Source organism: Cibotium barometz, chromosome 49, assembly GCF_041138505.1.
Source record: "Cibotium barometz isolate CiBa-2024 chromosome 49, ASM4113850v1, whole genome shotgun sequence".
NCBI lineage: Eukaryota > Viridiplantae > Streptophyta > Polypodiopsida > Cyatheales > Cibotiaceae > Cibotium > Cibotium barometz.
Genome location: NC_141094.1, coordinates 11,709,586 through 11,722,269, shown reverse-complemented (window position 1 = coordinate 11,722,269; position 12,684 = coordinate 11,709,586).

The window sequence follows — 12,684 nt, the reverse complement described above, 5'->3', positions numbered from 1 at the left end:
CATCTCCACTTCGTCACACAGAGGGCAAATGGGGGGGTTGGGTCGGTTCCTATCCGTCAACACCAGACCTCCAATGCGAGCTAGCAACAAATATTTCTCTGTCCCTGAAATGACATCTATAGAAAGGTTCGATCAAAAAAGGTACGCTTTGGTGGTGACCAACTTTTGGGCTTTATATGGGTCCAATGAGAGGCACTTATGCTGATCATCCCACTTATCCCAAATACTGAGACGGGCAGTTTTACAAGATGCATTGGGCAGATATTGTTTGGCCCAGTTTAAGGTTCTCGTGCACCATGTCCACTTCCGGAATACTTTGAACTTGGGGATATGGTTCACAAGGTTGCCGACCCAGATTCGTGCCAATCGATATTTGACGATGAACGCCCTTACTACTCGCTGTCCGTCGCCGCAGCAGTAAGCTAGAACAAGGGGAATGTTGAGCTCGCGATGTAAGGTGGCTACTCCCATAGAGGTGGAACTAGCCCCCTTTCCCACAATCCATTTCATCCCAGTGGCCACCTGTGAGACCCCTCTTCCCCCTCCGTGCATCAGTAGAAGTAGCTTCCTCTTGCGCGGGGGCAGAGTTTCCCACTCGGGGCCTCGCCCTCGAATGTCTGGACATGAGACTAATTTGGTGGTCATTCCGAAACCGAAACTGGAAAAATTTTCCTTGCCTGAAAAATGGGGACGACTCCACCTTTTTTTTTTCTTAACGAATTTTCTAACGGGGTCCTAACTAAAATTAGGCACAGCCGTTGATCTAATCATTTGAGGAAATCAAAGCCTTTTTCCTAACTGAAGTAGGCCGCACAGCCATTGATCTACTCATTTGAGAAATTCTTCAGGTTTTTATTTAACTACTCGAATTCTAAGCATATTCCTATTATTTCAATTTAATTATTAAAACTCCACTGATTCCAGCCTACCCCATCTCGCCCATGGGTTCCGCCACCCATTAGCACCACCACCCAACCACTGGAATTGATAGAACCAGACAATTACTCACCCACCCATAATTGAATGCCTTTCTTAACTTTTACTTTCGAATATAGATACGCACACACTCCTCTTTAAAACTTTAACATATAAAATAATCCGTTGATAAACAATTATTGGTTACAGATGTCATAACTCAAAAATTCCATCCAGTCCCTTGTTTCTCAAAAAATAGTATCACTCTAGACTCTCCGTTGTTGTGAGACCAACTGGTCAGCAGTAGCAAGATCCAATAACAGATTACAATAATCATTTCGTCCATCATACATATCTTTCACAACATACGCATGGGTGTCCTAGGCACCACGAGCCCATGCTTCTCCTAGTCAAAACCCTCCAGGATCCTTCTTAGGTGTCTTGGCACTTCACTCAAGGACCGCCTTATCAGCCCTCACCCATCGTACCGAAAGCGCACCATTTTTCAACCATACTGAGACTGGTCAAGACCTCAGCAGGCTTTGCTGCATGAGCCATCCTTTTTGAACACTCCCGCCAGTTGTTGCAACCGAACTTCCCTTAGAAAAACATATACCAAATGCTCCCTCCCCAGCATTTTGGCGTAAGACAGTCCTTTAAGAAAACAGGGTTTCTAAGAAAGTTTTCAGTTTGATTTTCTTTTGAATACAAGGAGTATTTCTTGAATCATTATCTCTAAAACTTCTTGATCGGAATTCTAAATTTCATACCAGAATTCCTCGAATTCTATAACCTTGATCCATAGATCAATTCGAAGGGTCTCAAACTTAGTTTCAGATTTGGTGGGAGTTTTGAGTGTATTTTTCTAAAGTGGTCACACCTTCTTTCCTCAAAAAAACTGACGAAAGAGTTTGGTCTTGGTCATAGTCTGATTCAAGGTTCGAGTCGGATAAGATTTTTCTTGAACTATCTTTCTCGAAAAGGTTTGATAATTCAGCTACTATTTTACTGAATTTCTTTCTTTGAATATTCACTTAACTGATTTCTAAATTAGTTTACGAATTCCAATGAGGAATAAATTAATCATTTATCTGAATATTTTGATCTCGATAGATTTCCTGAATTTTCTTTTTTACAATCCGTGTGAATATAAAATGATAGAAATTTCTCTCTTAGAGTATTTAATTATTCATTTATCAAATACTCATAGAATTTAAACATAGAATTTAAGAGAATTCTAATTTTGATATAAAAATTCTTCATGCATCTATTTATGCATAAAAATCAACTTCAATGGGAATAACACTTTTACATTTAAAAAATTTTCCTTTATGCATCTATTTATGCATAAAATCAAATTTAATAGGAATAACACTTTTGTAATTAAAAAAATATCTTTATGCATCTTTCTATGCATAGAAATCAAATTTAATAAGAATAACACTTTTATAATTAAAAAAATTTCCTTTATGCATCTTTCTATACATAGAAATCAAATTTAATAAGAATAACACTTTTATTTAAAAAATTCCATTATGCATCTTTTTATGCATAGAAATCAAATTTAATAAAAATAACACTTTTATTAAAAAATTCCATTATGCATCTTTCTATGAATAGAAATCAATTTTAATAAGAATAACACTTTTATAATAAAAAAATTCCATTATGCATCTTTCTATGCATAGAAATCAATTTTAATAAGAATAACACTTTTATAATAAAAAATTTCTTTATGCATTTTTCTATGCATAGAAATCAAATTTAATAAGAATAACACTTTTGTAATAAAGAAAAAATTCCTTTATGCATCTTTCTATGCATAGAAATCAAATTTAATAAGAATAACACTTTTGTAATAATAAAGAAAAAATTCCTTTATGCATCTTTCTATGCATAGAAATCAAATTTGATAATTAATATCAGTGATATCCATGCATATTCATAGGTGAATATGTACATGGAGTAATTTATATTTCATTTAGATGCAAAAAATGGTGGGAATTACTCTTTTGGAATAAAATAAAAACAAACTTTGTTTTTCACAAAATTCTGGAAATTTTTGCCATATCCTCCTTTGTATGGCTGAACATTTCTCATTTTTATCTATCTTCACTTAACTGAATTAACCCAATTTAGAATTATAGAACTCTAATCTACACAATTTTCTAAATTCAAGAGAGTAAACAATAAGAAGAGTTTAATTAATCACTTAGTTAATCTTTCTAGGATTAAGAAAGGTTGGAATGTAAAGAAGAGAAGGGGGTGGCCTTTTCATCAAAGGCATAACATTTGAATTTAATTCAATCATTTACAAAACATAAAAATCAAGAAAACCATAGATTTTTCATTAAAATTCGTAAACAAAGTACAGAAATTAGCTTACATGGAGCTTGTAAGCTCTCCTTTGGCTTGAGGGATTGAGGGTTCTACTCTTGTTTGTAGCAATAGTGGCCACCAATTCACTTTGGAGATGTTGGTAAAAGCATAATGAGTGATAATGCAAGCTTAATGTGAGCAAGGGATGATAAATGAGCTATGGTGGTTCAAGATAAGCCATGGTGGTCACATGAGCAAAAAGGTAATTAACTAGCACTTAATCAAGGATTAAGGGAACAAACTGGCAGCATAATGAGGAGCTTCACATAGCATAGAAATTCATATTTTTCTCATTAGGAGGGCCATCATTTTATAGCCAAAGTGTACAAGGTTGAGTGACATCATTGCTTACATATCATCAAGGGCATCCAAGGCCATCTCCCCCCACATGGCTCCCTAGAATATAGCCTCCAAAGCATCTTCTGAAACTCGCCTCTTCCAAGTGGGGGTTTACCCTTCATTCACCTAGATTCTCTTCATATTACATGGTCCTTTTACATTTCATTGTGTGCCTTAACCTTAGGCCATGACATTGATCACATATTCCAACACCCTCCCTTGATCATGGCATGGTATATTGCCCTCCCTTGATCCAAACATTACATGAAAGAAAAGAAGCTTAACTCATAAGGAGTATAGCTCTACAGTACATAAAAGAAGTTAGCATAGCTCATAGGGAGCATGGCTTCTACATTGCGAAAAGAAAATAGCATGACATGAAAACATTCCTCTCCCATACCCCATCATCATCATAGCATCATCATCATCATATCCATGGGCATCGTCATCATTTGTTGGTCATGGAGACCCAACTCCCCATCAATCCCCCCTTGAGGGCTACATGGCCTACTGAGAGATATAGTGGGCATCATAAAAATAACACATAATCTACATCATCGGTGGTTAGAGGTGTCCATACATAAACATTTGGGTAAGAGAGGGCATAAACATTGTTGGCTTTAGAAAGCCCAATCTGCATCTACCGCTTCATCAAAAGAGGTAGTAACATTGTTACATGCTTGAATTGCTTCTTCGGAATCATTCGAAGTGTTTGCCATATTTGCCTGGTTGGTGTAGCATTTGACATGAAGAGCATTCTTGGGGAGACTCTAAATGTTTACATGATGGGGATGCCACCTTCGAGTCGATGCCCATTGTGGGTAGGGCAATTCCTCAGCGAAAACCCGCCGGGTTTGTAGAATTTTTAGTGGGTGAGCCTAATGGCAAGTCCCACAGTACCTGGGCTCCTTAGGGAGTTCTTGGTCGCTGTCGTGCCCTTAAGGAAGTAGCGAAACCGTCCTCACGACCGAGACGACAAAGCTAATGACAAAAGCGTTTCTCTGCTTGAGTCTTAGAGATGAGCATGCTTGTCTCTAACCCCGGCTTGAAAAACAAAAACAAAAAAAAAAGCGGGGTTTTCTGGAAACTGGGCACCAAACCCCTCCTGTGCGTGGAATAGGATTTTGGCTGGGATCTCTATCCAGGGAACCTTGGTGATTTCACCGCGGTGCCGGCCCATTTCTTGAAAACGCTACTATAAGGGGGTGTGGTGCTCCTCAAGCGTGCGCTCCATGTGGTGAGGCTGCCTAGGTGAAGGATGGCGCTTGGAGGGAGCCATCTTGTGAGTGAGCCGACCTAGGTACTTGACCATAGTCCCCATAGTGGGTGAAGCAAACTAGTGGGTGCAAGTTGGATCGTCAGTTTTGGTGCTACCTAGTCGGCAAGTGAAAAATAGTGGACTGTCAAGGCTGGGGCCTCACACACGGAACTGCAGATTTGAGAGTGAGACCTAAGGTAACATCACTAGCCTGTGAGTTCTGGACGGTCAAGGCTGGGGCCTCACACACGGAACTGCAGATTTGAGAGTGAGACCTAAGGTAACATCACTAGCCTGTGAGTTCTGGACGGTGGAGCCATTTTGGTTGGTTCTCTCAAGTGTGAAGAAGACAACCTCACTTGGAGCCACAAAGCAAAGCGGGTTGCCGGTTTCCATGGATCGACCGGCTTGATCCACCTACATCTGGAATATCTTAGAACTGAGCTTTCAATACATGTAACAATCTAATGCTTGGTAGAACTATAAAGTGAGGTTTTATCTGTGTGAACTATCCTATGTGTGTTGGAGTCTTATGATTATGTGATTGGAGTTGTTGTGTATTTCTATTATGTTGAGGTATCTCTTGATGAACACTTAACTAAAAGTGTTAACCCATGGCGGACATTGAGACGTACTATATTTTACGTCATTAATTTAAATATTCTGAGTCATGGGCCGGGCTTGTCGGCACCATATGTTAAGGATGAAGGGATTGGGTGATCGCCGATGAGAGGCGCACCTTGGATATCAGTAGGATAAGGGTTAGGGTCGGCCGGCCATGTATGGGCGCCCAAGTGTGAACGACCAAGTCACCTATAAGAGTCAAATGTAACCCTAAAATCCTCATTCTCATGTGTTGTGAATACAAGAGTGCTCTTGCCTTATCTCTTTGGTTTCCTTCTCCTGCGTGTGAGAGAGAGAGAGAGAGAGAGTGAGAGAGCGATCGAGCACTGTGTAGCGGCACGGCGGGGCGGAGAGGCGGTAGAGGGGCGACGGCGGCTCCTTCTTCACGGCTGCGACGCGGGAATCCTTCAAGGCGACGGTTGAGCGGTGAGTGACACACCCTTTGCATTCTGTTTGAGCTTCCTTCCCTGGTTGTATGCTTGCAGCCATTCGTGGCTCGCATACGGTGTCCGGCAAGTCCCCAGCTACGACCTGTGCGGCAAAAGCGCACAAAAAGGAACGCAGCACCGCAACACCTATCTTGTGGATACGTCGTGTGATGCTTTATCTCTCTTATACTAAAAGGAATCCGTGTGAGTGAGTAAAGACATCATGGTGGTTTACATAACTGTGCTGCAACATCATAACATAAGACTCACATATTTGGATACACATAGTAAACGGCATTATGCCTTGTGCTTCTACGTGACGGACTTATCATTGGATCGGTTGGTTGAGAGATGGTTGTTTATATGTAGCAAAACATGAAAAGTTACAAAACGAAAAAATGACTTGTGACACACACCAACCCCTCACTCCATCACCCCACGGACAAACCTCCTCTTACCTCACACCTATCTCTTTTCCACATCCCCACCCCCACGCCCACCCCCTCGTCTCTCTCTCTCTCTCTCTCTCTCTCTCTCTCTCTCTCTCTCTCTCTCTCTCTCTGTCTCCCACCGACTAGGCCCCCCTCACTGTCATCGTCCCCTCTCTCTTTCTTGACCGGACCCCACCCTCGCTCCCCTGCGCACCCACCTCTCCCCCTCTCACTCACCGTCTCACTAGCCCCCTCTCCTCGCCAGCCCACCGGCCAGCCCCCCCTCTCACCGTTACCAACCCCCCTCACTGACCACGCACCAAGTCCCTCTCTCTCACTTGACATTGCCCCACCCTCACTTCCTTTTGCACCCCCCTCTCCCTCTCTCTCAAGTGCAGTCCTCGATGCATAGCTACCCCCCTCACGTCACTCACCCAACCACCATCCTCCCCAAGAGAGTGAGTCACACTACTTTTGTGCACAACATTGTGGCTTGCAAAGGCCCTCGTTTTCAATTGAGTGTCGATGATTCTGTCCTCGGCCTTTGCCACCACCACAACCACATCAATTTATTCAAGTGATGAGAGGTTGAGAAAGAATGTCCCCCCCCACCCCCCCTCTCCATTTATGCAAACCCCTAGTACAATCAAGAAATAAAGCATAAATTGAGGTAAATAAAAGGACTCTTAAGTTTCTTGTTGAATAAGAGATTCTTCCATCCGGTCCTAGTGCCCCCCCTTACCGACACAAGAGATTCAATATCTTTCAATGTTTTAAGAGAGAGGGTCAAAAAAAATAACATGGTGGATCCTTTGCCCATAAGTATGATTAAGCGTCCACTAGTGGATCCGCAAATAGGAAGAAGACCCTTAGTTGTTCGCGTTGTTGTCAATCATCATGTTCATTATCTAGAGTATAAAATGAAAAACAAGCCAAATGCCATTGTGTTACCCTTTCTTGTTTTAATGGATAGACAATAGTGTTCTAATAAGGAATCTTGGGTGAAGGCCAATGCTAAGTCTTACATGTATTGGGTTCTTGGGGGCACTCATTTTTTGCTTGCCAAGAAAGAGCTTACTTCTGCTAAATATGAGCATATTGACACTTACAAAATGGTTCTATGTGTTGGGTTTATGTTGGTTTAACAAATGAGGATACAAAGATACTTAGCCTTTACCATAATATTGACTCAAAATTTCGAATGGAAATGACTTTCATGAGGTTCTTTCATAATGAGTGGATTGATACCTTGAAGAATGGTGAGAAAATTGATGAGAAGTTTTGAGTTACATTTTGTGAAAAGTGTAGTCTTGAAGTGAAAAAGAATGGTGGCCTCATGGAGCAAGTAAGAAGCCCAATGGGAAACAATATGATAACTATTTTCAACTTGCCTCTCGTGATGGAGAAATTTGGGATCTACAAGACGATATTTTTAAGCTACATAAGCAAAGAAAGTTAAAAGGTCAAAAGTTAAGCAAGCTGCCTATAGCTTTTAAAGGTAAAGTTGCCTCATTCTCAAAGAAATGAAGACAGCAGTGTAGAGACATTTGCAAGGAGTTTGTAAGAAATCATCGATCATTATAGTTCTCTCACGCGTGAAGGGTGCATCTCTCTACAGAAAATGGGAGAAGAATTTGAAAGGTTTGTTTGTTAAATTGACTCTTTTATTTTTTAAAGTTTTACTTGTTTTGTCATCTCTAATTTCTTTGGTTGTCTATTAGGAAAAAAACCATGCTTCACATACAAAGAATAATGATTGAAAAGTTGAATTTCTCTAATTAGGATGAGGTAGTGCAAACCCCAAGTGTTGTTATTTGGTATTACGGTGAGTTGCTCATCTTGCCTTCTCTTTCTCTTTTCTAGTAGCATGTCTCAAATTCAAGTGCATTCACCATGGTCTTTGAGGAAAGATGACTTTTGATGTCTTTTAGGTTCACTTAAAAGAATCTCAATACTTCAAGTCTAATTTATACATACATCCGGTTTTGTTCTGTTTATGATTGCAGTATATATTGTGTAATTACACACCATACTTTAGAGTTGATTTGCATTGGGAGGAAATGGGCTTGATGAGGAGGTGGGCTTCATCTTCTTCAGTGGTCTTCCTTCTCCTTCGTCTTCTTCTTGAGTGTCATCTGCTGGGAGATCTATTCTTGGCAGTTGCACCTGTAGAGGCAACGGTTCTGGAGGAACACACCATCTCTTTCTTATACTCATTAGATATCTTTTCCCATAAGGAGGAAATGAGTTTGGTTCATTTATTCCTACCACTGCAAGAGCGTGGGTTGTGTATGACACAGGTAGTAGGGGCATCTTAGCGCTTGACACCCATGCCCCTGACCAAACACCCGTCGCAAAGCAAACTGTTTCTCCACCAACACCACTTTCTCAGCATTCAATGGCACATCATATCCACCATAAAACGTGGAGATTACTTTCAATGCGAATAAAGAAAATTTCGCATTTTCTTTTGATAATTCTTTATGAAATATAATGATCTACGCATCAAAATTATAAGCATCATATCAAGACTTCAACTTACTATCAATTATAAGAAAGTGTCATAAAATGTGCGCACCTTTTGATGATGCAACCTATATATTCAGCGAGACCAACATCCTTTTGATAACCTGTTGATTTTGAACTGCTAGCACACACCAGATGATCTTGAGCCTCCTGCTCTCTTCAGGAAATCATCATTATATACAAAAACTTGCAAGAAATATAATACGTTTAGTCGACAAAATACACAAATGAATACTAATAGCTTGAGAAGTTTTTGGTGCTGTTACCTGCTGATTTTTATCACCTTCAAGAATTTTTCTAGTCCACAAAGGGATCTGTATTTATTGTCTTCATGTACGGTAGCTGCTATATATTTTTCCATATCTGCCAAACTAAGACCGGCGGTCTGCAATTACTACAGCCTCCTCCTTAGAAGGCAATCGGCTTTTATATGCCCTAACTTCATTGAACATGTCTCTTAATATATACTTGCCAGGCAGATACTCAAGAGTCCTGGACTGCAGAATCAACTAGGAGGTGTTTGTCAACTCTTTTCTCTACCCACCCCATGTTTGCTTCACTGTAATTTGCTAAAGCAGCCAAGCAATAGTCACGAATATTAAAATGATGCATAATGTCTATCAATAATACATAATCACACTGGTATGCCATAGTAAAGCTAGGCAAATGAGGAAGTGACAAGTCCTCCTAGTGGACTGGCTTCTTGTTATGTGCACATTATATGTGCATATACTAGGAGGCTAATCCACATTAGGCTTGTGAGCATGGGAGCATGGGAACAAGCTCTAGTGGAGCATGGGTTAGGGACTAACCTTAAGGGTTAAGGTTAGGGTCAGGCATCCAAGGGTCACACATGGGAAATGGAGAGTCAAGAGTCACTTGAGGGCCCTCTTATATAATAGGGGCATGGGGCACACTCAAGGGACGTTCTCTTGTGTAGAGGATTGTATCTACATTCTTTCCATTTCACAATAGAGCTGAGTGCTATTGGATTAGAGTCATACCTCTTGGTGGTATGGGACACCAAGGTTAAGGTATGTGGTACTTCATTATAATTCATGTGTTCAACCCTTGGGATCGGGGGTGGTTGGGTGGTAGAGTTTATGCCTAATTTATGCATGTTTATGCATGTTGATTATCTAGAGAGATCTTAGGGTTTTAACAGTGGTATCAGAGCAATCTCTAGTCAATTGTTGTTGTTTTTTCTTTCTTATTCTAATTTTTGGTATTTTTAAAGTAAATTTTAATATTTACTAAATAAAAATATTATTTTGTTGGTTTGTTGTGGTGATTTTGCACATGGATCATCAATATGGCAATTGGAACGTGCGTTTCTTCTTTACAAGGGATGAATAGACATTGCGGGGAGATTCCATGAGTTTAATGCTATTTTTTCCTATTTTTTGTGCTTTAAAATAAGCATTAATGGAAATTTTTTGTGCTTTAAAATAAGCATATTTAATTGTGGATATTTTTGGTGAAATGAATTCCCTGATTTTTTACAATTTTTAGGAAAATTTTCCTAATTATTTAGAAATTTTTAGAGCATTTTTATGGTTAAAAATGTATTTTTATACATTTTTGCGGGTTTCTCGCGGAATCAATTTTTTTTTTGTCAAAATTCTGCTGAAATGCAGAATGGGGCAATCAATTGATACATTAGGTTCTCTCCCATGTGCGTAAATTTCATTTCTTCCCTTAAATTCCAGATATTCTTGCTATTTCACTCTCCTCCTGTGTGAATACCCCTTGGATGGCTTTATTTGCTTAAAATTTAATTATAATTAAATTTTGATTATGATTAAGTTTTTTTAAAATCATAGATTAATTCTCTGATTAACACAGAAAAGAGGAGGAATGGTGGAGTGGTAAGCTTGTTGTGGATGGGAGAGTAGAAGGGGAGAAGAAATAAGAGAGGAGGGACCTCCTCCTCTCTAGTTGGATAATCGCGCAGGGGGGGTGCTGCTCGTCGGGCAAAATTTGCCCTCCCCTTTATATTTTTTTTAAAAGTTTTATACCAAAGCTTAAAAGCTTTTTTTAAAGCTTTAAAAAAATATTTAAAAGAGATTTATTTGTTTTCAAGATATTTAAAAAAAAGCTTGGAAAAGGGAGAAGAAATTTGGAAAAAAAATTTACTTCTCTGAAAATTTTATTTTCCCCTCTGGAATTTTTTTTCCTTGAACCTTTTGGCTTCTCGCATTCTCGGGAAATATATTGACCTTCCGAATTCCGAGGATTTTTTTACCTTTCAGATTCTGGAAACTTTTGACCTTTTATATTCTGATTTTTTTTTTCTTTTCATTTTCCCGAAACTGTTGGCTTTCCATATTTTGGGAAGACCGTTGGGATTATAAAAAATTTTGGTCTGTTCGTATTCTAAATGTGTTCGGGGTAAATTAAAATTTTCAAAAAATTCTTGACAAAGGTTATTTTAAATTTTTGGAATATTTGGGATTGGTGATTGGCATGTGGTGTGTCCATTCGGGCACCCGCGACCATTCAAATTCTTTTAAAAATCTATTTTTGGCCCAGAAATTTAAGAAATCCATTAAAATTTTTAAATTTTCATTGGATTTGAGAATTGTCACGTAAAATTAGAAATTTCATGATGATGGGATTCTCATAAGAAATTAGGAATATTCTAGACAAGTTAATATAAGCAGACCAACAAGAGACTGGTCCGCTCCAAACCCAAGGCCACACCCTGGGCAACTTTCTATCACAATCGACATACTATCCTCATGAAAAAGAATCTTTGGCTGTTGTGGAATGATCATCATACTAGAGTTCTCTAACTTCACACCCATCATGAAAGCTGTACTAGCATCTGCTTTCTCCATAGCCTCATTCTTGTGGTCTAAATTGGCCTATAAACACAGACAAAGAGGCAATGAACATGGCATGGACTTTCTTTATATACAGAAAACAAATATACATACCTTTGCTTTTTCTAGATCTTCTTTAGTGACGCAAAGTTTACTTGAAGCTTCCTCTTTGCTTGTTCTTGTGCATCAGGGGGCATGTTATTTGATGAATGCATCATGGTGTGGTATTCAATTTGTTGAGAAAATGTGGTGCTCATGCTAGATCAAGTGTGTGGAGAGGAGAGACACAAAAATACAAGAAAACTATCTTGCTTATTAAGTTGTTTATGAATACAACTAGGCCTTGCTCAATACAAAATGCCTCCTAGCTCCACCTTTAAATAGATGAGCTAGTGGACCTTAAGTCCCTTCACTCTCACACCCTTCTCTTCCCCTTTTACATAACCTTAGTCTCTTAATACCCCCCCCCTCAATACCAACTATGAAAGAATGGATTAGGTGGTACTGGACATAGGATGCCTTTATAACATTAGGCGTACAAGGTTTGGAATACAGGTGTGGTTACATTGAGAATTAAAACAATTTCTCAGTAGAGCGGAGTTAGAGGCTGATACAAAGTTAGCCTCTGACTCTTTGTTAGGACATTTAGAAGTGATATGTCCCGTTTGTTTGCACTTGTTACATTTCATTTTGTTGGGATATTTGATCCAACAACTATTTGCCAAATGACCCACCTTTTTGCAATGGGCACATCCTACTTTGACCACTTAATGTGACAAAGCTTGTTCGATATTTGATGAAGTGGTTGCATTTGAAGATTCAGCTCCTCCCTTTGGCCTCTTTTCTTCATCAAGACAAGATTGAATGACTCCTTCGAGGGTGGGATTAGGAATGTTCTTCAGGGTGGTGACTAAGGTGGGGTACACCTTCTTGACTGCTTTTAGCAAAATAGCCACCGC